Genomic DNA, 27,603 nt, shown 5'->3' with positions numbered 1-27,603 from the left:
ACCAATCGACACCAGTTTTTGTGTTTTTTGGTGAAATTGTCAAATTATGCGGTATACAACGACGACCAAATCTTCCTGCAATATTGAATGTATGCTAGATCCATCAATGCTCAAGGGTGCCTCTATCTCGCGATATGTCATAAGACGATCTTGCGTCATCAGTTGACGCACGGCATCGATTGTTTTTTTTTTTAACAACAACCTCTTTTGGACGGTTGCCACTAAACTCATCCGGCATGCATCGATGGCCACGTGGAAACTCATTGTAGTCGTACCCGTATTTCACAGTGGCTAAATGGCTCTTCAAAAAATAAAAAAAAATTCTATAAGAATATCGAATTACAACACGTAGTGTTAAAAGTCATTTGTTTTCTGCTCACAATACTCGCGAACGGCTATACCCATTTTTTTTGATATTACGTACGCGCTGTTTGTCAATAGATGCCGCCAGCAGTGTATGGTAGTCGATTCTAACATAACCTAAGCGTTATAAACCAAGCTTAGACATATGGTAAGCAAACTGCTTCGACAAATTAGTGATTTTGTTTTGGTATCGTATACTTTTGGTTTTGTAAAAATGTCTGATTTTGTGCCGAATAATCGTCATTTGTGGGAAGTGTTGCTTTTCCTCTTTCATTCGAAAAAAAACGGCAGCTGTAGCGCATCGAGAGCTACAAAAAGTTTATGGAGATGCTGCTTTAAGTGAAACAACGTGCAGAGATTGGTTCCGTCGCTTCAATGACGACCGTCTGCCGTCCGCGCGAACGAAGGTTAAAAACCTTCGAAGACGCTGAATTGGAGGAGTCGCTCAACGAGGATCCGTATCAAACGCAAGAAGAGCTTGCTTCAGTATTAGGAGTTTCCCGCCAATCCATTTCCAAGCGATTGCATGCTTTGGGAATGATTCAGAAACAGGGGGCTTGGGTTCCTTATGAGTTAAAACCAAGGGATGTTAAACATCGTTTTTTTGCCTGCGAACAACTGCTACAGCGGTTTTCTTCATCGCATCGTGACGGGTGATCATCATCATCTTTTGGCTAAACAGCTCTTTGTGAGCTTTGGCCTGCTGCACGTGGAAGCTGCACGTGACGGGTGATGAAAAATATATTCATTACAGCAATCCAAAGAACCAAAGAAAAGAATGTCATGGGGACTGCCCGGTCATGCTTCTACGTCGTCGCCTCGGCCGAATATTCACGCTGCTATGTACCATATTTGGTGGGACCAAGTTGGTGTTATTTATTATGAACTGTTAAAATCAAGCGAAACCATCACTGGGGATCGGTATCGATATCAATTGATTCGATGGAGCCGAGCACTGCGCGAGAAGCGGAGAGGCATGAAAAAGTGATTCTACAGCATGACAACGCTTGGCCTCACGTTGCCAAACCCGTTAAAACCTACCTGGAAACACTGAAATGAGCCGTCCGATTATCACCTGTTCCGATCGATGGCACATGGTCTAGCTGACCAGCAGTTCCATTCATATGAAGACATCAAAAACGGCTTGATCCGTGGATAGCCTCAAAAGATGAACAGTTTTACCACGACGCTATACGAGATCTACCAGAAAGATGGGGAAAAGTAGTAGCCAGCGATGGGCAATACTTTCAATGATTCACTTGTAACCATTTTTTCAGAATCAAGTTGTATTTTCATAAAAAAACAGCGAAAACTTAGTTGTGCACCTAATATTTTGGTAATGTGCTCTTCATAGACTCCTCATTGTCTTATGGCGTTTTCGTTTCTGCCAACAAAATTTGTCTTTTTATTGATTTCTACTTTTATTTATTCATTTCTAAAATAAGTGTAGTCCAGCGAGAAAATTCTAAGTTCGATGCTAAAAATGCCACACGCACCGAAGGCAAAGAAAGAATATTTTCCCCCTTGAGAAGTTTTGCCAAGAATATCTGACAGTGTGGGAAGGGAAATCATTTTTCGTAGAAACGAAAACACCATTGAGCAAAAAAATTGTTAAAACACTCCAATGCTTCTGAGATGTAGTGATAAGACTTGTTTAATGCCTCAATACTAAATCATAATCGGAAATATTAAAAAGGGGCGTGGCACCTCCCTTGGAAAGTGACATGAAAAGTGCATAAAAACCTGGCAGTAACTCGCAGATATAAAGTAGTAATTCATAAATTGCTCGCTCGCCTTGGTGAAAACAACTCAGAAAGTGTGGCCAAGATCAAATCGTTAACCGGCTCTCAGCGAATTTGAAAGAATCAGCTGATTGGTTCACGTCACAGGGGTTATGGCAGCAGTTATATATGTATATATATATAATAGGCGCGTACACCCTTTTTTGGGTGTTTGGCCGAGCTCCACGTCCTATTTGTGGCGTGCGTCTTGATGTTGTTCCACAAATGGAGGGACCTACAGTTTCAAGCCGACTCCGAATGGCAGATATTTTGGCTTGCCATTGCCTGCCGAGGGGCGACCGCTTTTAGAAAAATGTTTTTTTCTTAATTTTGGTGTTTCACCGAGATTCGAACCTACGTTCGAAACCTATGTTCGTCTTGCTTCTTTGCCGTCTGAACAACGACTGATTGGACGACTGTATGAATACGTGTGACCCCCTGAACAGAATTGCAGTGGACAGCGAGTAATGGGTTGACGGGTACTCGCTGTCAAAATTAGAACACATTTAATAGCATTACATTGCATAGAATTCCGGCGGCGACGGTCATTTATACGATAATTAGATTTATTTCTATTTTTCCTACGGGTTAAAGTGGTTAAATTTCAAGGGCCGATGTTGAATGTGAACTACACCTAAACGTCAACGACACCGTTGGACTTCTTTCTTTGAGGTTATTTGAGAGAAAAGGTATACATCGATAAGCCAGCAACAATTCAAGAGCTAAAGGATGAGATAATTCGGCACATTAACGGCATAGAACCTCAATTATGCCTCAGCGACATCGAAAATTTGGACCATCGGATGGAGGTGTTCCGTCGAGGCCCCGGCGACCATTTGACCGATATTTTTTCCATGCGTAGTTGAGCCATACCAATTTTATTATAATAAAGAGAAATGACAATAATTTCTTAAAACAATTGTATTTTATTCAAAATCAACACCGGCCCTTAACACATTGTGGTCGGGCGTTTTGTGCCAGTGCATTACGGCTGGAGCGGGTAATTTATTGAAAAATGTGCGCGAATTTTATTGTTATTAAAAATCAGTATACATTTAAAAAGGCTCTGATTTCTTTTTTTAACTTTTATTTTCTTATCTTAGAATGTATTCTCTATCGTTATTATAATAAATAAAGCTACTTTCTGTATACTGTGAAGATGCGGTCGTTTACTCGAAAAAAAGAAAATTTTAACCAACAAATAATTAAATGAAATAAATAATGAAAACTAATAATGTGTTAGGGTGTGGAAGCGCTCAAAACATTTACCTTGTAATACTAGGTATGAGAAAGGGTAACAACAAACATTAATAACCCGTATATCTTTATTTCCCTTATTCTACCACCCATCTATAAAAACGTATAACTACGTGACCCGCGCTCTACCCACAGTTTGCGAAAAACGTATTTTTACGTGTCCCGCACACAATGTGTTAAAACTTAACCACCCTTTATAAACATTCAAGATATGCGTTTAATGTTCACTTCGAAAAGAAACTCGCACTTGAAAGACCCTGTATGTTGTGTCATATGATTTCAACTTCAATATTAATACTTTTGCGCAACTGAAATGAAAAAATCAAAAGTAAATTAGCCGCTTAAGTATTTATGTACCAATTCTCATGCAGAGGTGCAAGCGTTTTTTTTTTTCACTGCCGATGTCAAATGATATAAAATATCCACATACGAGTATACCACAAAAATGATATTTAAGTAAACAAAACAAAAAAAAAAAACAAATCATCTTAAATGAAGGAATGTGCAAGAAATTTGAACATGAATGATTTGTTTTTAATCTCTGCTTTCAACTTGTCTGCAGAGAACGTTAATGAATAGAGAAGTCTTAATGACTGGAAAGTGTTCATTTTCGAGGGGTACTCGTCTCGCGAAGACAATTCACCATAGACAGATTTTTCAACAAAAATTAACAGTGAGGGGCTAAATTATGTAAATTTAGCAGCAGTCGATAAGAATTTGTTGGTGATTAGAAGCAAAGAATGTTAGGTAGCTTTTTAATATGACCTATATATTTGAATTTCTCCAAATCATCCAAATTATGTACATATGTTATGTCTGTCTGTCTGGTGTCTGTAAAACTTTGTTGAATTACCTTCAACTGAATCAAAATCCTCTATAGCAAACGCTTCATTACCAGGCGCACAGGAAGATGGCATATGCAAATGTAAATTTGTGAATTTATATACATTTGCGCATATGTATATGCTGTGTGTATGTGTGCTCACCAGCCACAGCTCAAGATAAAACGGTAAAACTTCGCAAGAAATCCAGCGCGCACTCATGGCGCAGCGCACATTCATTGGCACAGCATTGTACATATACACATATTTACGTACATATATTGATGCATACATATGTACGAAGCCGCGGGCACTCGACTTGACAAAAATTGAAGATTTATCAAATATTGGCAAATAATTCTACGCGAAATATTCCAATATTGACTATTTTCGAATTGTCGAGAAAATTGGCATATGGGCGGCTCGTTTTATGAATGAAAGTTCTTGCTCTTAGAACTATGAGCTCGAATTTATCAATGAATTTTTTGATGATGAGTTTTTGTTGCACAGTACAATAGTTGAAACTGTTCGGCGCCGCCGCGACTGTTCAGCGCTATGGCAACTAGAATGATTGCCGCTACGCCTGCGTCTGGGACTGCATTTTGTTCTTGTAGTCGCTAGGCATAGAATTTTAGCTTTGAACGACATACGCATTTTGAGGAATAAAGCGAATGCCCTGTGTGTGCGCTTGTATGTACATGCATATGTGTATATTAATAAGCATTGTTTTGCTTGAATTCAATATTTATATTTGCATATGCCATCTTTCTGTGTGCCTGGTAATGAAGCGTTTTGTATACAGAATTTTTTGATTTGTTTGAAGGGATATGGGCACCAAGTGTACATACGCACATACAAATATGTACATGAGTATTCAAAAGAAATTTGTTTTAGCTTTTGTGAGGCAGGAATTTGATCATTAGGTTATTTACATGAAATATAAGGCGATGCTCGTGAGGTAGGTCATGTTGCTTCAGTGCACATATATGCGTGCAACATATACATATTTAATAAAGATGCAATTGAATTTAGTTGTCCCATATATGCAAATACGTTTCTTTGAAGTTTTCCTTTATTTATTTTAAAGTTTTATACTATCTAGAAAATGCATCCATACAAATGTATGTACATATATTATTATTCCCTGTAATAAAATGTAAATTGAAAAAGATTTGGTTTGCCAAAGGAACAAATAAATGCATGTTCAAATGTAAATACATATGTCGATATACCAAAACACTTGTATGCTATGAATTAATTTCGACTTAAAAAATTAGTAAAAATTTTCATCAAATTTGTTTAGTTTTAAATTTACTAAAACGCACATACCAAAATGTGAGAGGTAAATTAAATCAAAATATAAAGTTACTTTGATTTGAAATGTTGGCGCATATATATAATAATTTCAATCATTTTTCTTCATCACCTTTGTTTGAAAATACAAATTGAATAAATTTTCGTTTACCAAGGGAGCATAAAAATGCACAAGCAAATGCCTTGCAAAATGCCGTCGGCATTCGTCAATTTGATTTCATACAGAAACCAAAAACTGAGCAGAGCCAATGTACTTGTACATAATTCACTGTAATCAGCCCTGTTAAGAACTTCCCCGCTGTCGAGTTCAGCGAGGTGAAATAGTGTTCGCGGTTTCACTTCATTTTTGACAATTCACACTATTCGTAGCTCGTGAGAATTCTCTATATTTAACGTTCTCTGTTGTCTGTTCTATACACACAATACAATGTTGCTTTTGTTCTCGACAGACACATACGTATGTATTCAGGTATGTATAGCATATGCACATGGAAATACACTATCTTAGGATTTTTGATTTTTGACTATTGTTGTTAGCTTTTTGACTATTGTTGTTGGCTTTTTGATTACAGTGCCTATATTTCAATTAGGCGAAGCTTTCTGCCATTAAATCGAAATGTTTTGAGGTTCACATACTCGTACATCGAATTGAAATTCTATTGTGGTTTCACTGACAGATAAGACCAGACTGCATAGCACCTTTGGACACCCTTAGGAGGTGCTTTGTGAGCGCACTGATTCAGCGTGATTTCAAGAAGCGTTCGGATGAATCAAATGCACACAAATGCTGTGCTGTGATTATAAAAAAACAGTACTCGTGGGTGATAAGTATATACAGGTGTGTGTATGTGTAAGTATGTATGTGCCGACATTGGCAGCGTAGTGCTATAGTTGCAAGAATAGCTAATTGCTCGATGTTTCGTATTGCTCAACTAGGAATCTTTATCTTCCCCCTGCTATCTGCTTACATTTCCTTTATCTAACCAAACAATATTTTTCAGCGGTTTAATTAGTTTGTAGTTTATGTATGTATATCAAAAAGTACTTTAGTAAATAAAATTTATCAATGAGTTTAATGGATTTTTAATCGATTCATGTGCATGAATTTGTATTTGGGCCAATCAAGTTATGCCTATATTTCTCTAAAATATGGCCTCTATTCGTCTACTGCCTGCATGTGGAAGATTTTGAAAAAATAGTGTATTTTGAGCTACACCCTTAACAGATCTAACTAACACAAGAGCTGGATCTATTAGACCATCGATTAGGATATACATAAATTCGGCGAATGCTTTGAAAATAAATTGGAAGTTGAAAAGGATTTTACGCTGAAATAATCTTTTGCGCTGCGAAATTTATCCTTGCCAAGCACTCAAAATCTTGCTGAATCCCGAAAAAGTCTCTTTTAGAGGTTGTTTGAATGCCAGAAGCAACTTGCGAACTGAAGATGGAGCCACCGTTAGCGTCTATAGTGAGCGCTGCAAGCACAAGATTCGTGATTATTTCACTATTCATACCATTATCGACCGCCTGAGTGTTAAGCGGCATTAGCAAGAAGAGAATTATTTTATTGGGAGGAATATTGGGTGAAGGAATCATCTCTAAAAATGGATCTATCAATATCCCGCCCATGCTGGAAATAGTGGTGGAAAAAGTGGTCATAAAAAATAGTCGTGATAGCTATGTATGTACTCAAATTGACAGTGATAACTCGTAATCCGAAAGACCACGAAAATATTACAAGTTTTCTCAATTTTCGATTTCGGAATTGCAATGCGCATACAGAACGCTATCAACTGGGATTACGAGAGTTATAAAGAACTTTCGCAAAAGTAACACTAAAATCCCTTCACGGGCTGGTACGAAGTTTATTATGTCAATAAAGGCGAAGAAGACGAAGATGAGGAAGGATGAAGAAGAGGATGGAAATGAGATCAGGCAAAGGTAGAGGAGAATGGAGAGGGAGAGAAATTGAAATTTAAAATGTAAAAAAGGAGTACAGAAAGAGGAAGAAGAATCAGGAGATGAAGAAAAAGAGAGTGAAGGTCAGGAAGCGAAATAGGAGAAGGAAGGGAAAGGTAAAAAGAAAGAGGAGATATAAGAGATAAGAGAATGCAAATGAGGAAGAGAAAGTAAAAGAGAAATAGGGAGAGCTAGAAAAACATGAAAAGGAAGAAGAGGAGAAAGAATAAAAGAAAAAAGGAGAGAAAGAAAGAAAAGAGGACGAAGAAGGAAAAGTATAAGAAAAAGAAGAAATGAAAGAAGAGAGAAAGATGAAGATGAAAATAAGGACGAGAAAGAGAAAGGAAAACGAAGGAGATAGAGAAAAACAAATAGAAAGAGAAAGAGAAACTGCAGAAGAAAAAGAAAGAGACATATGAGGAGAATGCGGAAGAAAGAGAAGAAAAGGAAGAGGAATAAGAAGAAAAAGATATAGAAGCGAATAAAAACAAGAAATAGAAATATAAAGAGGAAGAGCAAGAGAAAAAATAAGAGAAATTAAAAAAGAAACAGAAAGAGAAAAAAAGAGAAAGACAAAAGGAAATAGAAAGAGAAAGACATAAACAAGAAAAGTTAAAGAAAAAGAAGCAAAGGTATAAGAAGATGAATAAATAGAAGAGGATAAAGACAACGCAGGGAAATAGAAATAGGAGTAGAAGTAGAAAGAGAAAGAGAAAGTAAAAACGAAGAAGAAGCGAAAGAAGAGAAGATTAACTAGAAAATAAATAAATAAATGGCGCTTACACACCGAGCTCTACATATTTGTGGCGTGCGTCTTGATGTTGTTCCACAAATGGAAGGACCTACAGTTTTAAGCCGACTCCGAACGGCAGATATTTTTATGAGGAGCTTTTTAATGGCAGAAATACACTCGGAGGTTTGCCATTGCCTGCCGAGGGAGACCGGTATTAGAAAAAACTTTGCCATTTTGATGTTTCATGCGCGGAGTTTAGAACTTACACACTCCTGAAAGGTAGTGACGCACCAACCCATTCCGCTACTGCGGTCGCCCATTAAGAATAATAAGTAAAACATTTGTGTTGAACAGTTCGCAGTTTGGAATCGAGTAATGCACAAATTAAGATTGATTTAGCTACGACTGTACCCGAAGTGGCAATTTTAAGTTTATAACTACAACCATCACTTATTCGAGACAATTTGAGTAAAAAATTACTCAGAAAAAAAGCTAAATATTTTAGATATCGAGTTCTGTCTCACTGAAGTACCAGATTTAGTAAATAATTATTACATTTTCGAATCATAAGCACGCTTAGTTATTTTACCCTAAGGCAAAAGCTCATGCATCCTTACATATAAAAAATAGTTTATTAATTTGGATTTACATGAGCAAAAATGCGAGGTGAAAATTTACCACACCAATAATGGTAATATAACTCCCGCGAGTCTATGTAGTATGTATGTATATATAGGTGCTTTTTATCATTAATGACAAATGTTCAAAGAAAAAAAAAACAAAACAGCGTTCGACGTACAAATGTAATAAACCAAATGATATCAGAATTGATAACAAAGAATCAGAAGCTAATTTTTAATTGCACTTGCGATAGCTGGTGTGTTACGCGTGTTGTTGTTATGCCATGTGGCTGCTGATTGCTGATTATGGCTGATAGAAGTTTGTTGGCTTTCAGGCTATGCTATTATAAGCCACTAACTAATCGAACCACTTAAAAATTTCAATTATTCAGAATCTAGTCACGTACCAGTTTTTAAGGGGACAGATACCATATTTTCCCTGATTTTTATTAAAATTATTTAATTTTATATTTTTTTCAAAATAGGCATACAGTTTATTTATACATTAAAATAATATACATTTTTTTTTTTATTTTAATCATTTAAAATGGCGGATGTACACTCAACTCTTGTAGCATCAGCGTCAGTGACCTGAATACAAAAAACCAAAAATTTTGTTGTTTATTAATGTCATAATTTTTATATGAATTAACAATAAATGGGGGAAAAACATTCGCGGAATAAAATACTTCAAACAAAAAAAATCAGTTTTGGGGCGAATTTTTCTATTATTTTTGCTTCGAAAAAATAATTTTTTGCGATAAATTTTCGAAAAACTGTAAGTTCACATAGAAAGTAATATCATAAAAAAGATGTGTACAAAATTTCAGGGAGATCGGTCAATAGCTTTTCGAGTTATCGTGTACACCAATCCCAAAAATATAGTTTTGAGAAAAACGCCTTTAAAGTTGGTAGACGTAGTAGTAGGAAACGTTTTCACTCCTTTAAAGCATCGCGGTTGCATTGCTTTCTCTATTACTAAGAGCTTAAGCTTTTCCGAACCATTCATATTTGTTGCAAGTAAAACTGCCAACCTCTCTTTACTATACTTTCCCCCATGACACTTTTCATCTTTAAAAGTAAGCGTCTTGTCGGGTAAGCATTTGAAAAATAGGCCAGTTTCATCAGTATTGAAAATGTCTCGGGCATCATAGTTTTCAATCAGTGTCGTCATCAGTTCCAGTTTCACTTGCCGCAAAGTTTTGTATGTTTAGACTAGACGCGAACTCTTTTGCTTTTTCCTTTAACAAAGTTCCGCTAATAGATACATTTTGTCCTCTGTACTGTCTAAGTTAAATGACCAGGCTTTCTTCCAGACGAGGAAATTCACCTTTAGTTGTTCTTCTCCGTGCTCCAGTAGTTTGAGCAGCAGTAACTTTCTCCTTGTTCTTTATTATGGCTCAGAGAGTAGTGAGTGGAATCTTAAATTCTTTTGCAACATCGCTTTTCTTCTCACCTCCTTCTACTTTTTCAATTAATTTCTTCTTTTCAGCAATCGTCAAACATTTATATTTTTTATTAAAAATGTGCCTATGTTTTATGCGTAACACGCAACCACGCCCAGTAAGGGTATTTTTAGGGGAGTCCCAAAATCCAAAGTTCTTACTAACACTCCAAGGAACTTTGCAAATTTGCATTGTCGAGTGTTTGACTATATGAGTTCGAATAACCGAATGCATAAAAATGTATGGACATAATTCGAAATATAAAGAGAGACAGTAGGGGAATCGTGATAACTTTAAATTAATGAGAGGTTCGAAATATCGCAGGTTTGAATAAACGAGAGTCGACCATACATACAAACAGTAAAGTTCCTCATTACGGACAGTCATTATTACCGGGCAGCTTCAATGATCAGACAATTGTCGAGCACACAGAGTTTTCATAAATTTTTCCTTACAAAGCACATCTTTTCCTTTCAGCCCACTAATACTCTAATAACTGGGCGCGGGTACTATGTTTGATACAATTTTGATAAAAACAAATGTCTCATACAAAAACAATCTCTCTTAAATGGACGAAATTCAAAAATCATCCTAAATAAGCAAGAAAAATAAAAGCTCAGAAACGAAAATTCTCTTATTGCTTTATAACGCTCAAATGTCCAAGCGAATTAAACTAAACTAACATTCACTTTTTTTCCTTGCATTATTTATTGTTCCCAACATGAGCGGATACGTTCCTTAGCCGGATGAAAACACTGCGTTAGTGAGTATCGCGTTATGAGGATTTCACTGTACTCACGAAACAAAAGACCAAATTCAATGAAACGGCGTTTTTAGTTTTTCTCTCTCTACTGCATTTGACCTCTGGTTTCAAAAGCATATTGATTTACTCACATGTGAAATAAGTATTTTATAGAGAGAAGTATAATATTCTTTTTACTCTAATATTCGGAATTCGTGAATATGAGAGTCTACATATTATGCGTTGACATATATTTTTTTTAAATAACTATTGGATATTTTCATGGATTTTGAAGGAAAATGTTTTAAAAGAATATTTTAAATATCTATTGTTCCTTGTGTGCAAAAGTTTAATTTTTCTCAATTCTAGAGACTTTGCTCTTTAATTTGGGAATCATATTACTATTCTACATTTCACTGAATTTTTAAATAAATTTTTAAATTTAGATTTAAATTCTTTTTCAATTAATTTTTTAACAATTTTTTCTTCTATATTCGAAGCGTTACGGTTAAAGTTAGTGATCTGTTGCTCAAACAATATAGAACCGAAATTTTTGCCAAAGTGAAGTTAAACGCAAGAACTGGTAAAAATTCCATGAGACTGGTTTGCAAGTGGGCAAGACTCACGCTCCGTCGTCGTCTGGCTGCTGCGAGTGAAAGTGTGCAATCAATCTACGAATATATAGACTCTCCTTTGATTTGTAACTCAAAATCTCTCGTAACTGAGCCAACATTCATCGATATCGGTCTCCATCGACCGTTTCCTTTTCTCGGTAAAAATATGGCCCAATAATGGTTTTAACGCAAATGCCGGCCCAAACAGTTACTTTCCGGTCATGCAATGGCGTTTCATGGATCTCGTGTGGATTCTCAGTTCCCCAAATGCGGCAATTTTGTTTATTCACGCTCGTCAGTCATTAAAATTTCCTTCCAAAAATTGGCCGTATTCCAAGCGACGTGAATGGTCTATCGGCGATATTCTTTGTATCAATTGCACTTTATATGGAAACAAATTTAAATCATCCTTTAAAATGCGCCGCGTTGTGGTTTCACTCACGCCAAAATGCTGAGCGCGACGACGAAACGACACTGTTGGCTCCTGGGCATCGCTCTCCTTCACTGCTTCAACAAAAATCTCTGTGCTCAAAAATATTCGACCCCCAACGACGAATGGTATTGTCAGACGGTGCCTGTTTGCCGCGATACTTTTTGCGATATGCTCTTTGAGTTAGAACAATAGAACGACTATTTTCGATATATAGCGTCACTATTTTAGCGCGTTGTTTCGGTGTAAAACGATCCATGGTTGAAATTGTACTGAATTGACGTATCGAAAACATGAATGTTGAGATCGATCGGTTGGTGAATGACAAAGTTATGGCGCACCCTGTAGATGGTTCGTTATTCCACATAGTCCATTAAATAATCGATCTTGTGTCCACTAAGTTAGATGGGCGGGTTGTCAGCGTTCAGAGGCGTTATTTTCGAATGAAGTCTGTGCCGTCTAACCGGGTGGATGGGATGCAAAAACTTGCCCGCGAAGACTAAATACCGCCACATCCCGTTCGCTAGTCTTAGAAACAGATACAAATTGACTCTATCGGAAATGTTTAATTTCTGATAGCGCGAAGTATAAAAATAAGGTAAAAAATATCCGTGCATGTGAGCAAGACAAGTCTGCGCCGCCAGTAATAAACACTTCTTAAAAAACTGCGATGAAAATAAAACTAATTTGGCTTACTCACTAACTACTTTGATAGTCTAGCTGCCATAAAATCTCTGCAATGCTGTAATAATGCCTCCTCCTACTATAGCTATTGAATACAGATATATTCTCAATGAGCTGGCTAAGCGGTGCACTACAAATGCTATCTGGATTACTGGAGACAAAGATATTCCTAGGAATTATATCGCGGATGAGCTGGCTAGGAGGGTAAATGATCTTAAAACATTCAACTCTGTAGAGTATGTGGCCATCCCGTTATCCTTCAGCAAACTTCGGGTCTGGTCGATCTACATCGCGCAGTCCAACAACAGATGGAGCGCGAAATCCACTTGTAAAGGAGCTATAAAGTTTGGCCAAGAATGGATGAACCGACAGAGAAGTAGTTCGTATCAATACCGGGTACTGCTTAATAAAAATGATGCCCTCTAATGATTGACGTCACAGCTGCAGAAACGAGGAAGAAGTGGAGGGTATTGAATATTTTCCCTAGCACTGAATAATTTCTTTGCTCTTGCCGACGTCGCTGACTAAACTTTTACTTCTTTGGTTAACTATCCATAATAATTCATCGCTTATTAAAGACTCGAAGTGGTCTGCATTGGGAATTGGAGATGGCGAGTTAAGCCTAATCAAGTGGTATCACTGGGCCTGCAGGCATAAGTGAGCCCCTCGATGTAGTTATGAAGGCTAGAAAAAAAACACCGTAACCTAATCCAACTTAACCGTCGCTTGCGCAAAAAAAATTATTCCCTTACTGCTAATTTTAATGAAGTGGAAGCCGCTCTGGTATGCCAATTATGGAAAATATTAATCTTCTTCTTGGTCGACGTATCCATGCTGGATGTTCACGATCATATACAGACGTTATTTCGGGCCTTAGACATACGGTTGTGAGCTCATATTATTAAAGATGTCATTAAATTATTTAAAATACCAATAAAATCATAAAAATCGTTGAGTCTCCTCAGAAGAGAAAAAGGGATTTTTTAGTGGCCACATCACTCAACGCAGTAGACGATGGGTGCCGTAAATGTGAAGGCTTTTTGGACCCTACCTCACCTACCAAAAAAAAAAAAACGTTAAGTGGAACAGATATGTAAGCAAATGTCCTATTGTGCGGAAGCTGAATTTATTTAATTAAACAACCTCAAATATCTATGTTCATTTCAACGTCGAAATAAAGCGAAAAACGCTCAAAAATTTATACTTCTCTCAATTTATTAATCAAAATTTTTAAATTGGTTATATTTCTTAACTCTAATGAATTTATCAAGTCTATAGCTTTAATATCGTAAATTGAGTTTTATATAATATTTTTTCATACATATGTATATACATACATACTCCTAGAGTTCCTAATTTAACATTTTTTCCTCTTATTAAAATCTTACAAATACGTCTTAACTTACACACAAACAAAATTTCAGCTTTAACTGCAATTTTTAATCCGTTAAGAAAACACATACATGCATAGTTGACGTTTAACGTAATTTGCTTAAGCTTAACTGCTCTGTAAGTTCATCCGTTACAAGTATTCGTGCATCACCACATCGGGCATGAGTATGATCGCCTCTGTTAGTCGATGAAACGCATTGCATCGAATCGCTTTTTGCTAATCCACATTCAATATGCGGCAATGAAAAATACCAGCGATGGCTTTTTAAAAAATTACACTCTTATCTAAATGCCAGCCTCACAGTCTCGTTTTCCATTATGATACAAAGATACGCCAAAGAAATCTCAAAGTAATCGAATGTCGCCAATGCATTCGCCATCACCTCCTCTGCCAACCGACCCCTTGGATGCACAGTTGTGTAGTTGTGCAGTACTCTGTCTTATCAGTTCACTCTACTCCATTCTGATCCACATTGGCATCCCCCTTCCATGCACTACCATACGCTTGCCTGGCAGGCACTTCAAACCGAAGTGAACAGCGACTACGCAACAACGGCGGCAGCAGGTCGGAAAGAAATCAACGATATCAGTTAAACATAAAAAAAAAGCCAAAAGTGCACAAGGCAGACGCTGAAGCCGCAACTGAGACTGTATTAGCGGAATGCGACTGGTGGTCGCACTTTGTGGCGGTTGTGCGTAGCGCCTTCTCAAATGGCAGCAACATCAAAATCGGTGGCGCAACTTACATGGCTTCAAGCGCCAGCTGCTTGTACTTTTGCAGCACAGTATCGTAAAAATAAGAAGTTTCTCGCCTGCGAGAAAATTAGTCTTAGTGTTTTGTTTAAATTGTTCATAAGCTGACAGGCGCAAAAAGATCTGAACCTTCAAGTTGCCGTCTACACCCTAATATAATTCAAGAAATGGCGCAACTGGACCACTCCCAGAAGCGCACGTCAAGGTAAAGTACCTGAATGAGCGCCTCAACACTTGGAGCAAGAAAATCTAAATAAAATGCTATGCATGTCCAACAGTTGTCATAGCCGAGTGAGCTAGTGCGTGCCTACTATTTGATTGGCCTAGGAAATGATGCCCTGCTCACATGAGGCTGCGAAAAGCTTCTAATAGCGATCGTGCTTCAGCAGGCAATGACAAAGCTCGGAGTATATTTTTGCTATGAAAAAGCACTGAGTTGGCATGAAATTGTAGACAGTTCCATTTGTAGGATAATATCAAATGTTCGACCACCACCTGTGACCGATGTGCTTTTCGGAGGTAGCATATGATGTTAGTCCCTCTATTTCAAAAAGAAGAAAGCAAAAGTACCAAAAGTTTCCTCTTATGACTGCCTATTTGAACCCATCAGCATAGAATAGCACTATATTTTTCCGATTTATAGCGTTGTTGGGTTTCATTCGTTTCTTGCACTATAATTCGCCTTTTTATTCGTTGACACTGTAACCGATTCATCATCATCACGTACTGATCACAGCTCAAGATGAGCTTCAGCTTCGTCCACAATCCTCCTCCAATCTGCACGGTTCAAGGTATTAGACTTCCAGCTCCTAAATCGTAGCTTGTGACCGATTGCTTTGACTAAAGTTAGATTTTAAACTAATCCATTTTTATTTATACATCAAGACTACGAGCCGGCCAATGAATTGGTGAACTGCGGTGCTGTAGAGCTTTCAATTTGACCGAAGTCAATTGTGGGTACACATATAGCGGCAAAGTCGAGTACATCCAGGCTTTTATTAATAAAGCTCATGAGAAGTGTTGGTGCATTACTGACATCTACAAAACAATCAAGGGTTTTCTGAAAAGGACTGATAGGGTGGTAGCAAAATTCCTTCCCAGACAGAGAGGGTGTTAGCTATCAGCTCTGGTAGGAGTAATTACGGAGCAAAATTCATGGGACCCACATTTGGTTACCATATGCTCTGACTTTCGTCAGACCTAGAGGGTACATCTTTTGGTTGGATCCACTAAGAATGAATGAGCTATATTTTTTTTTCTCACGGCAATGCTTCCCTTCAAAGATTTGGTAAGTTTACATATGAGTAATTAACGCCCATCGCTTCAGTAAATTCGTCAGACCTAGAGGGTACATCTTTTGGTTGGATCCACTAAGAATGAATGAGCTATATTTTTTTTTCTCACGGCAATGATTCCCTTCAAAGATTTGGTAGGTTTACATATGAGTAATTAACGCCCATCGCTTCAGTAAATTCTTCTTAATTGGCACGATAACTGCCTACCTGATTTTAGCCGAGTTTAATAAAGCGCGCTAGTCGTTTTTTTCTCGTGCTAACCGGCGCCAGTTGGACACACTAAGTGAAGTGAACTCCTTCTCCACCTGATCTTTCCAACACAGAGGAGACCTTCCTCTTCCTCTACTACCACCAGTTAGTACCGCATCTAATACTTTCAGAGCCGGAGTGTTTGTAACCATTTGGACAATATGACCCAGCCCCCGAAGCCGCTGGATCTTTATTCACTGTGCTATGTCTATGTCGTCGTAAAGCTCATACAGCTCATTGTTCCATTACCTACGATACTCGCCACCGTTAACGTGCAAAGACCCAAAAATCATCCGCATAATCTTTCTTTCAATTGCTCCAACGGATACCTCATCGGATGTTGTCATCGTCCAACCTTCTGGGCCATGCGTTAGGACGGGCATGATGAGAGCCATATAAAGTTTTAGTTTTTTTTGTCGAGAGAGGACTTTACTACACAATTGCCTACTTAGTTCAAAGTAGCAATTGTTGGCAAGAGAGATTCTACGTTGGATTTCCAGCCTGACATTATCGGTTTTAATCATCATTGCTATCCTCTTTGCCTTAACCGAAATGGATAATATTACTTGAGTGCTTCAGAAATTTCCGGTCATCCACAATTCCTGCCCCTGTATCACTCCACGTGTCTACCTGACCTGGTAAACGTAAACTCTAGCCGTTTAGAAGAAATTAATTTACCTTTGAATGGAAACGATTTTTTTGTACGTGAAAGGCTTACTAAAGGCATCTCAAGACGTCGTGCAGAATATTTCTATCCAACTAGAATGCTCATTGTATTCAGATGGAGTAGAAAATTGTTTGGCTTTTGCTGCTGTTGGATTTATAAAATTTGGATTGTCTAAATGTTGTGAGTTTTCTCTAAAATACGACTTAACGTGCTTCATCTGCTTTCCAGTGGCAAATATTTCTGATGCAAACTTACGAAGAAATGGTTCTTCGCTGATTTTGTGATTGATTTCTCAAATAATGCTTCATTGGAATACCGACAATTATATTTTATAAGCATCTGTTCAGGAATAAGAAGGCTAAAGAGTGGATTATAGTAAAACTTGGGACTGCATATATGATGTGTCATAACTATTTCTTTCTAAAAAGTTCATCGCATGCGAACGAGATCCATAACAGGATTACATAGCTGCCGCTCAAACGAAAGTGCGGCACGTCTGAAGAATTGTGGTTAGTCCAACAAATCGAAGACGGAAAACAATCCTCTTTGTTTCAAAAACAAAATTTTCCACTTTTACGCCACTGTGCGCTACCACATTTGTATGAATGTGCGTATGTATGTGTGTGTATGAACAGTAGGAGTGTAAATATCATGCGTGCGAACCAGTTTCAACACACCGAGCGCCAGTGCTGTCCATCAAGTTGCAAACACTAAGGGCTGCTGGTGTCTGCCCGACGGCTTCGAAGGCAAAAATGAAATGCGTGTCTTGTTGTTTTAGTGCGGCGCTGTTTGTTCAGTTTAGCATAATTGCTGCCGTCACTGCTGCCACTGCCATTCTCAAGCTAATTCCCTTGGCCATTGCTGTTGCCATCATGGACATGGCCACGCATACACACACACGCACATAGACGGCTGCTGCTGTTGTTGCCACTTGGCATTATGTGGCATGTGCGTTTGTGTGGCTCATTTTTCTTGTTGGCCTGTCGCGTTGCATTGCCGTGTGCGCCGGCGCGGGCGAAAATTAATGTTAACAACGTGTTTTCAATGTTTGCCATGTTCCTGCCTGTGTTCCATTTCACGTCAAGGATCATGCATTAATGCCGCTGACGGGTGTTTGGTTTCATTACCCGAAGGTGCAACTTGCCAACGATGAAGCGACGTGAATGTTGCATGTAGCGCATACGCGTGCAGCCCGTGTTGGTTTGCCTTGTTGCTTTTGCATAGCTGCTGTTGCGATGCTTGTTGCTGCTTTGGTTGGCAAACAAATGGTAGCATTAAAACATTTTAATTATGCCTCGAATGTGTGCAACTGCGTGTAAGAAGGTGTTTTGTGCCGGTTGTGATCGTCTTCTTGCCGCTTACCTTTTTGTAACACACAACCGCACTGCCTACAGTTTGCTTAAGCAGTTTGCTTTTTAGCGCCTTTGCTGAATGTTTGCCTTTTAGGTTGTTTTGTTGTTTTTTTTTGCTTTTGTGTTGGTCATTCAACTGCTCTGGCATGCAAGCGGAATGATTGAGTTGTGCTAAAAGGATTTCTTGAATGCATCTTCTCCGCCTTTTTGGCCTTCATCGCTGCTTGTATTTTATTGTTATCATTATAATTCTTTATGGTGGTTTAGTAAATTGTCACATCTACACACATTAAGTAATGTAATGCAATTTTGTGTTATAGATTAAATCACTGCGTTGGCCAATGTCTGACTGAGAAAAAATAGAAAGCAGATGAATCGATGCAGATTAAAGGCGAGAGGGACTGTCTGTATGTGCAATAAATGCATAATTAATATACAAATATTATTGAAAAATTTATTCTATAGGTGAAGGCATACAATTTCACGTTTTCAAACAGGCCGAGACTACTTTACATTAAGTGCTACTTAGCCCTGGATTATTTCCATGGATAGTAGGGAGCTTCACTATGTATCACAAAAAAAAATTGGTACTATTTTTCCAACGGAATTCTAAAGATTATTATATAGTCTTCGCCAAAATAATTCAGTTCAAAGTTTACGAGAGCTAACCCGATTTGAAAGTACTTCCACCAACTCTTACTTGTATGACTATTTTTTATAGGAAGCCTGAGAACTTGCTGATCTTAAAAAAAATTTAAAAATTCAAGAATAAAAAAACTAAAAAAATTATCAGAGTCTGGCCTTATCTATGCACAAAATCTTTCAGTATAAGATCAGCTGTGCTAAAATATTTTTCACATTCGAATAAGCACAATATTGTCAGAAATTTCGTTAATTAAAAAAAAAACGGCTATTTTGCGAATAGCATTACATATACTACATAGGTTAGGTTAGCCTGGTTGGCAACAAGCCGAGCATAGACCTTTTGGTCTCTAGCGTTACCAGATGGAGACCGACCTCTATGAATACCGAAAGTAGACATCATATAGGGTGTCAGCGCTTTTGGCGAATCCAAGCAGCGCTGGGAGATCCGCTTTTGAGACGTCCTCCAGACCCTCAAACAATGGGGCTCCCAGGCATTTTAAACACGTTTTTAATAATGCCGGACAAACGCACAGAAGGTGTTCTAAAGTTTCGTTCCCCATAATGCCTTTGTGACCAGGTACCCAGTAGATATGCAGCCTACTGTTTGCCGCTATCCTTTCTATGGCCTCCCGCTCCGTCGAACATTTTTGGACTTAATACAATATGCGCTTACTGCTTTTATTGCTGCTTGACTGTCCAAGTATATATTAATTGTTGCGTTCTTTCTTGTTCTAGTGTAGACTAGCTCCGCGGCTTTACAGCAAAAAGTTCCGCTTGGAAAATACTGCTGTGGTCTGGCAGCTTGATAGGATGCCTTAACCCTAGTTTTGAGCAGTAAATACTCGCTCCCACTCCGTCTAAAGTTTTAGCGTCGTCTGTACAGATGTGAAAAGTTCTATGGCCAGGCTTCATGCCTTTGTGCCATTCCTCCTCTATAATTGTAGTGCGAAACCTTCTCGCCCACCTAAAGTACGGAGTTATGTAGTCTGTGCAACCTGAGCTCCACTTTCCTATTGAACTGTGACCGACGGTTCTGCCCCCAAGTAACGCCCAGCATTCTTTTACATGCGTAAAACGCGATACTGGCCTTATTCACCCTTTCCTCAACATGTGCAGGTAAAAACCGCCAAACAGTCAATTCATGAATGCCTAATTGTTGAGAACGTCGAGATGTTGATTTACCAACAGCAATATTCTCAACAGAATTTCCAGTTTTGGGTCCGACAGTCCTTTTTGAACCCTCGAGAGAACCAAAAGTTGGTGATATTTTTTCACCAACCTTTTAATTGTTGATCAATTCGAGGACTATTTTCCCAAAAAAAAAAATCATAATTTCGTGGTATGTTGTTCTTAAAGATCGGCCATTTTCGTAATAAGTTTCCTAATTTTAACTCGTTGTTCGATCGTGTAAAATTGTACATATGTCTACTTAACAGATGTCAAAGAAAAAAATTCCGACTAGGAATTATTCACTAGTGACATCTTGCCATGGCTTTTGAAAGACTCTAAAAAAAAAAATTATATAAAAAAATTTCCTGCCATGGTGCTTTTAGTTACACTTATGAAATTTTTCCGATACATTTGAAAATAGGTCGTAAAACATATTTCTTACCGCTGGTAAGTTGCCACTTATTTGAGGAATTAAATTAAATAGATAGAATTGATCAAATATTGCATTGTGGGTGTCAAATGGAAAGCAGAATAAAGAACAAATTTTTAAATCGATTCATTTAATTTCAATACTCGATTCTAAAAAACAAACAAATCTGCTGAAGTTACGGAAAATGTGCCTAAAAGCGCCCATTCTTGTTTGAAAACAGAAAAAACAGTACACATTATACATTTCTGAAAAAGGACATCGTGCTGACCATTTTTGCTGACGAAATTTTGGAGCTATTCTTATTTTAAGAGGCTGCCGTTTTTTTTTTTTAAATAGAACTTTATGGAAGTTTTGTTTTCTTTTTTGATAATGAATGAATTTTTCGCGAAGGTATCATAAAATTCTTACAAAGATTTTATCACAAATTTAAAAATAGTTTAGGTTAGGTTGACCTGGCTGGCTGAAAGCCATTACATAAACCTATTGATCCTTAGTGTTACCAGATGGAACCAGACCCCTACGTTTCTTTGTAGTAGACATCTTGTAATACGTCTGCGACTTTTGCGAATCTAAGTAAACTTTGGAGCTCTATCCCCGAGAGCTACTCTAACTTCTCATATTGTAAAGCATCCTAAGCATTTTAATCTGGTTTTAGCTAATGCAGGGCAAGAACATAGAAGGTGTTCTAGCGTTTCCCTCTCTTCTAGTTCATTGCAAAATCTGCAGCTCTCGTTGTTTGTAATTCCTATCTTGTATGCGTGCGCCGCTAGCTAATTGTGGCCTGTCAGCATACCTACAAAAGTTCTGTTTTCTTTTCTAGACAGAGCTAGTACGACTCGGACGTATTTATCTGCACTCTGTGTACACATGATTTTCGCGGTTTTGCAAGGGGCTAGATTATTCCACCTCCTATCTATCCGTATTTTCATGTCCGCAGCGATGTCTTTGTATACCGTATTTAAAGGTTTCAGTATGTCATTTTCTTGTACGAATTGTCTGTAAACAGCGCTTTGGCAATCTTATCTACAATTTCGTTTCCTGCAATGCCCTTATGTCCGGGTACCCAATAGATATGCAACCGTCTGTCTGCGGCTAATCTCTCTATGGCTTCCCTGCTTTTTAGAACATTTTTAGATGAAGTTTCATATGAGTTTATTGCTTTTATCGCAGCTTGGCTGTCGACGTATATATTTATTTTGGAGTTGCTTGATGTCTTTGCGAATGCTATTTCCGCAGCTTTACCTACAGCAAAGACTTCTTCTTGAAAGATCCTGCAGTGGTCAGGAAGCTTAAATGGCTGTCTGATGCCTAGCTCTGCACAGTAGATCCCTGCCCCTAAACATTTTCGAGCCATCAGTAAATATATTAAGAGTATTTGGGTTAGGTTTCATTCCTTTTTTCCATCCCTCTTCTTCTATTGTTGTTCGGAATTTCTTCACCCAATTGCATTTCGGAGTCATATAGTCCGTTTGGTCCCTATAACTAATGCCTATTGAGCTATGTCCGAATGTTTTACAGGAAAATTCGCCTGTCGTGCTGAGTCTTACGGCGGATTTAGCTGCTAGGCATTCCGCCGCAATATCAATCGGAGACAAGTTGAGTATTCTTTCAAGCGCTGCCGTTGGAGTAGTTCTCAATGCACCTATTGTGCAGAGAGTACCTAGAGTACTTTCCATAGGCTTTTTATACATATGTCGGTCTTCTTAGCGCAGTCCACCAGAGCGCCGTATATTAATATTGGCTTCATTATAGCTGAGTACCACTAATAAATACCATGCAACTCCCAGCATCTTTTTGCAAGCGTATAGTGCGTTACTGGCCTTTTTCTTCCTCTCTAATATATTGTGCTTCCATGATAGTTTACTAGCCAGAATTGCTCCAAGGTACTTTGTGTGGTTTTTAAGAGTTAGTTCCACGTTTAAAAATAGTTTAATTGTTTAATTTTTTATAAGAAACAAGTTTTCTTCAGACATCAAAAAACAGGTCCTTAAAAATTTTGAATTTATACAAGGTGGCGCAAAATTAATAATAAAAGATTTTAACTGCCAATATAATATGTATAATATTTCTGAAAGAGGACATCGTGCTGATCACTGCAGTAATTTCTACTCAAATATGAACGAGACGTTATCAATAAAACGGTTCGCGGATGACATATGGCAAATTTAAATTTTTTATTTTTTGGTAGGACTGTTATAAGCTTACATGGCAAATTTCAGCGTGATATGTTACATAGTTTGTTTTCTGTGCTACTGTAAACAAGTCACGCTCGAGTGTGTTCTTCGAATTCTCTTTTATGACTTCAATTGTCATATTATATCTCATCCGCGGACCGTTTTATTGATAACGTCTCGTTCATATTTGAGCAGAAATTACTGCAGTGATCAGCACGATGTCCTCTTTCAGAAATATTATACATATTATATTGGCAGTTAAAATCTTTTACACAATCTAACTACTAGTTAGTAGCTCTAAGATTCATTCCTTCAGGTAACAAATTCATTTCCAAAGAGTGTGCTATGAGACTGCAATGACCTAGATCCTCACACGACAGAAATGGGAACGCATTGGGCGTACACCCTTTATACCACTTCTAGCCATACATAACAAACTTAGGCTAAACACATGCCGAGCCAGTAGTAGTAAACGCCCCCAATTAATAAAAATTTGGAATGTAAATACATACATATATGGTATGTATGTGCTTGTATATACCAACAGGTTCATGTAAATGTTGGAGGGAGATAAGTCACAAAGTTATCAAAATTCAAGAATGCTTGCTCAAAGCTTATAAATATATATATGCGCATACATATTTATGTAGTTGATATTACCAAACATTGACTAAAGGGTGATTTTTTAAGAGCTATAGGCAAGTTTTTCAAAAAAACACACGTAAAATTAAAAAAATTCATGCAATTTTTATTTAATCGATAGTACAGTCCATATAATTTAATGTTTGAAGATTATTTCATGCAAATGTTGACCGCGACTGCGCTTCAAATGGTCCATCCGCTTAGTCCAATTTTGGCATACTCTTTCCAATGTTTCGGCGGGTATCTCACATATAAATGGTTTAATGTTGTCTTTCAATGCGTTAATTGAAGAACGAAAAATAATCTAAAGGCGTTATATCGCACGATATTATTCACTCAACAAGTCCATTGTTACGCATGCTGTGTGGCATGTGGAACCGTCTTGCTAAAACCACATGTCATGCAAGTCAAGCTCTTGCAATTTGGGCAAAAAAAAGTTGGATATTTCACGGTAGCGCTCACCATTCACGGTTTCGTTACGATTCGCAGCATCTTTGAAGAAGTACGGTCCAATGATACCTCCAGCCCATAAACCGCACCAAACTGTGACCTTTTCTGGATACATTGGTAGCTCTTGCAATTCTTCTGGCTGATCTTCACTCCAAAAACGACAATTCTGCTTATTTACGTACCCATTGATCCAAAAATGAGCTTCGTCGATAATTGATCATTAACACTGGCCGATACAGCTGCGATATTTTCTTCAGTTCGCACTCTACGTAAGCGTGTTGGTGGTTTGATGTAATGTAATAATGTAAATTTGGTTCTAAATTTCGTCACAATAGCTCGAATAGCCGCTTCAGTGGGTCGATTAAACTGACCATAAAATGGAAGAAGGGCGCGATAAACTTTCTTAACAGAACACGTATTTTTATAATAAAATTCAATGATTTGGAAGCGTTGTTCGTTTGTAAGACGATTCGTGGTTAAATTATGGACCAAACTGAAGATGTTTGACAGTGAAACAAAACACGAAACTTGCGTCAGCTGTTTAAACCAACTGTTTTAAAAGATAATAGCTAAAAAATAACCCGTTATTTACTAAGCGAACACTGCTCTATAGCGCTCTATATACTAGGGATGATAGTCCCGAAATTTTTTTTGATTACGGAATTATAGAATCTCTGAATCTGCGTGTTGCGTATAGGAAATGCTGGAAATACTAAATATGAATAGCGAAATAATTTACTATTTTTTTTAAATATAAGGAAAGATTTGGAATAAAAACATATACAAAAATTGGCAAGTTACGAGTTCTTCCATCTTTGACGTGCAAACATCCAGCAAACTGTTTGAGAATATATGCAGCATATAGAGTTTTTTAGAATCAAATATCTGCATACCTTTTTAAAATTTTTATTTTAATTTTTTAGGATAAAATATACTTTATAAAATTTTTATTATTTTTTTATTTAAATTTGTGATTTTTCACAAATAATAAAACAAACTTTTTCCTCAAAAATTTTTAACAAAAAAATACAATAGTTTTTCCAAAAATAAATTTTTTTTTCCAAAATTGCAAATGATAAAACAAACTTTTTGCCAAAAATTTCGAACAAAAAATTGCAATTTTTTTCCAAAATTTTGCTTTAGAAGTACAATTTTTTGTAAACATTTATAAAATTGTTATTTTTTTTGAAGATCCATACTAAAATTATCAACATTAAATAAATTTCAAAAATATTAATTTTTTTTTCAAACTTTTTCCAGCTTACGAATACTTCTTATTATGCTCAACCCCACAAATAAATATTAGGTTGGGGAATAAGATCATAGCGTTTTTACCGAAGATTTTTATTTAAACAAAAACCAATAATTACATCAAAAAGCCAATCAATTATATATTCGCCGTTGCTGTTTACAACCTCTTCCCACCTCTCGACCAATTTATTGATGCCGTTCCGCCAAAAATCGCCTAGTCTGGTGTCAATGAAATTGCTGAGCCACTTTTTAAGGACCTCTTTGTTAACGTCCTTCATAAGGTTTAACAGGGAGCATAAACGATGGCAGTCGGTCGGTGCAAGGTCCGGAGAATACGGCAGATGTTGAAGAACATCCCATTCGAGCTCTTGGAGGTTTGCTGCTTCAACGACTTGTCCAACATAGGGCCGGGCGTTGTCGTGAAGGAGTATGGTTAGACCATGTCGATCAGGTCTTTCCAGTCGAATAGACTCATTCACACGGTGTAGCTGTGCAATGTGAAGCTCCTTGTTGACCGTGGCATTCTTTTCGAGCATTTCTCAGTGCACCATGCCCTCCCAGTCACACCAAACACATATCATGATGTTCTTTGGATGAATATCCGGCTTGAGTCTCGGCTTTGACGTATCTTCTGGAGCCACCCACTCCTTTTTATGCTTCATATTGGCCCCATTTTTCATCTCCCGTGACGATTCGATACAAGAAGCGCTGTTTATGACCGCGTGTTTCTTGATGGCAGGCGAGATGCTGAGAAGCAATTTGAAGGCGTCTTTCTTTGTTTTTTTCGTTGAGCTCGTGAGGCACTTAAGCTCCCAACTTTTAGGTAAATCCCATTAAATGAAGATGATTGAGAATCGTTTTATGATCATAGCTCATTTTTTCTGCCAATGAATGACTGGTTTGGCAACCGTTCTTCTTCAAAAGGGATTTGAGACGTTCTTCATCGAATTCAGAAGGTCTGTTATCGGCGTCAGGCCGAACCATATCCGTGCTGTAGACTCGCCTATGACACCTTCTCCATACACGTCGCAAATCTTTCTCGAATAACACCGCCGTCTGTCTAGCATAAAAAAAGGTTTGATCGACACCTGTTCTTCAGTTTGACTCCGCAAGGACAAATTGATAACGCTTTGGGATTCAGCAACTCCAAAAAAATTTATATAATTTTTTTATGGCGAATATTCTGGGTTTGACCTTGAGCTGACCTTCATTTTGATCCCGCAAGGACAAATGGATAACGAATTAGGACTCAGCAACCCCTAAAACGAATATATATGTATATTTTCTGAAAGTTTTCCGTTTTCTAAGTTTGTCTTTGAAAAAAAAAATATTTTTTAAGTTTTTAGGTAGTTGGGGGGCTGGAATTTTGAGTACTTGCTGGGATGTACCTATTACCGTTGATTGAAACTGCTATAAAAAATGCGAAACCGAATTTGAGTAAGTACAATTTTTTATTTTAAAAGTTTTTTCGAATTTTTCGCAAAAATACACCTATTCAGGGGTGTGTTTTGACGTAATAGAAAAATAATGAAATTCAGGCCTAGACAATCTCTTCCAAATTTATTTACGAGCATCTTAAGATAAGAATCATTCAAATCGGTCAATAATAGCTTTCTCTAGGATTTATGAACAAAATTTGTCGAAAAATCACCATTCTGTGCCGTCTGTCTGGCTATTACGCGCTCCACTGATTGTCCGTTTGTATACTGCAGCTGCTTCGTTCACAAGCGTCAAATTTGATTGGCGTACGACGCCATTGGTACAAATTAGAAATCTTCCGATAGGGTGATTAATTTTGTGCCACCTTGTATAGGTTAAAATTGTTACATTTCCAATAAATTATTCGATCTGAACAGACTGGTTTGTCTTGACAGACTCCAATTTTTACACTATTTTTCTAAATGTTGGTTTGTTTTTCTTTTGAATGGTATATTTTCAACTTCTGAAAATAATAAAGCATCCGGAATTTTTACTGAAATTAAGAATGTTATATTCAAAGACGGATTCCCACATCCCGGATAAGATTGAAAATATCCCGAAATCCCCAAATCAGCAATTACCGCCAATATTAGCACCCCTAGTATCTACTTATGTAGTCCTCCAGGGCATCCGGGCACTTGTTTCCTGGGCTATCAGTGGCTATCAGGCCATTTATAACATAAATATAAAATAAGCAATTATACAGCAACCACTTAGCGGCTAAACAGTGAAGTGGACTGTGATGAGAATTACACACACACAGATAAGTATTTCTAAGAGAAGAGCGTAGAATTTCAATGAATGAACGAGAGATAGGGGTTCAATGTGCGGTGGTGTGTGCAAACATACACACATACCTACATATTTAGTAGTACTGTGGGACTATGC

This window comes from Anastrepha obliqua, chromosome 5 (assembly GCF_027943255.1).
Source record: "Anastrepha obliqua isolate idAnaObli1 chromosome 5, idAnaObli1_1.0, whole genome shotgun sequence".
NCBI lineage: Eukaryota > Metazoa > Arthropoda > Insecta > Diptera > Tephritidae > Anastrepha > Anastrepha obliqua.
This window is presented reverse-complemented; position numbering follows the sequence as displayed.